General features: G+C 48.9%; 1 pseudogene; it reads right to left on the bottom strand.

Annotated features, from left to right (window-relative positions):
- Window positions 1-579: 579 nt before the first annotated feature.
- LOC141502937 (mpv17-like protein 2) lies at window positions 580-1,195 on the bottom strand (annotated as a pseudogene).
- Between the last annotated feature and the right edge of the window lie 508 nt (window positions 1,196-1,703).

Raw genomic sequence — 1,703 nt, 5'->3', positions numbered from 1 at the left:
GCTGTCAATATTTTTAACCTTTTCTTTTTTTTTTTTAAATCAGGATTAGAATCTTTTATTAGCCCAGGACATATGGCAGCCCAGAACAAGTCTCCCCAAAAGCTTGGGCCTCCCCACATCTGCTCCTGTCCACCTGCTTCCCCCTTCGGGGAGCATCGTGGCCCCAGCTCCAGGCCAGAGCTAACTTGGGGACTTAGGATTTCTACTTTCTGATTTGAATCAGGGGAAACCCCAGGCCAATGCTTGTTCAATGCTTGTTCCTGCTCTGGTCCTCCATCCCAAGTTCCCGTCCTGGAGTCAGTCTGGCCTGACATAGGTTGGCCTAACCATGCTGCTTTGAGCTCCCTCCTTGCCAGCCATCCCCTCCACTGCTTTGATCCATAAAGTGCTTTGAGATCCCCAGTGGCTTGTCTCCAGAAAAGTGGGGTCCTATTTGGAAGAGTGGGTCTGAATAGCCCCTACTCGTATTCTTCTCTATCGCCTGGATACAGTAAATCAGTTAAGTTAAATGACAACCTCTGATTAGATTTCTAGGACCCACAAGTATTTAGCAAGCTCATGGCCAGTCTTGTTCCAAGCTCAGGCCCAGATGCCCAGTTCCCTGCCAGGTGCTTGGCTTCTCCTGGTAGCACAGTCGGTGAGGTGTGGGAGGCAAGGTCCCTGTGGCCCGGGAGGCAGTCCCGGTGCTAGAGGTAGGAGTCGGTAATGGGTGGGCACATAAAGGAAGTTCACCAGCTGAGCTGCCGGCCAAAAACACCAATAAGCCTTGTAAAACTCCCAGAATTTCTCCTGCAGCTCCTGGAAGACACTGTCCAGGCTCTGGCCCACTAAGCAGCCCATCCCCAGGCAGTACCAGACGCCCAGGAGCGGGGAGGCCACCAGCTGGTCCACGAGGACCTTCTTCAAGATGGTCCGGATGCCTTTAAAGCCCATGGCAGGGAAGAGCTTGTCCAGCCACTGGTACCAGTAGTGCAGGAAGGGGCCCATGCTGCAGTCCACGGCTAACATGCCAGCCGTGCTGCGCAGGTCCAGGGGCGTGTGAGACCCAGGGGCCGAGCAGGCCTAGCGCACGCTGTCCCCACCGCCACTAGGCCGCTGCAGCCCAGCATGTTGGTGAGCCCAGCAGGCGGCCCCGGAACAGCGGCCCACAGGCGGCCAGCAGCCCCGCGCCGGCCCGCGCCCGGGGCGGAGGCATCGCGGCCCCTGAGAACAGCCCGGCTCGGCTCCTAACCTTTTCTTTCATTCTTTTTCTTTTATTTGAATCTTCTTGTAGACTGTAGATTAATATGGAAGTGTTTTACATGATTTTACATGATTGCATTTGTATAACCTATATCTGATTGCTTAACATCTCAGAAAGGGGGACAGGGAGGCAGGGGTATAATTTGGAACTCAAAATTTACAAAAATATTAAAAATTGTTTTAATACGTAATTGAGGAAAAGTAAAATAATTAAGGAAAAAAGATAAAATTCTAGTCTTAAAGAATAAATAATGGAAATAATAGCTATAAGTAGACAGTAAATATTTACAGTCTATAGAAGGGTAAGGAATTGGAATTTAAGAAGGAAATTAATGGAAAAAACAGAAAAGAGGATATAAAATATAACATTGGTTATATTTTCAATTCCTGATGGGTAAAGAACAAAGATATGTGGATGAAAAATGGTGAACAAAGTTTAAAAAAAATCAAGGCAATGGTTC

The sequence above is a fragment of the Macrotis lagotis genome, chromosome 1 (assembly GCF_037893015.1).
Source record: "Macrotis lagotis isolate mMagLag1 chromosome 1, bilby.v1.9.chrom.fasta, whole genome shotgun sequence".
Taxonomy (NCBI): Eukaryota; Metazoa; Chordata; class Mammalia; order Peramelemorphia; family Peramelidae; genus Macrotis; species Macrotis lagotis.
This window is presented reverse-complemented; position numbering and strand designations above follow the sequence as displayed.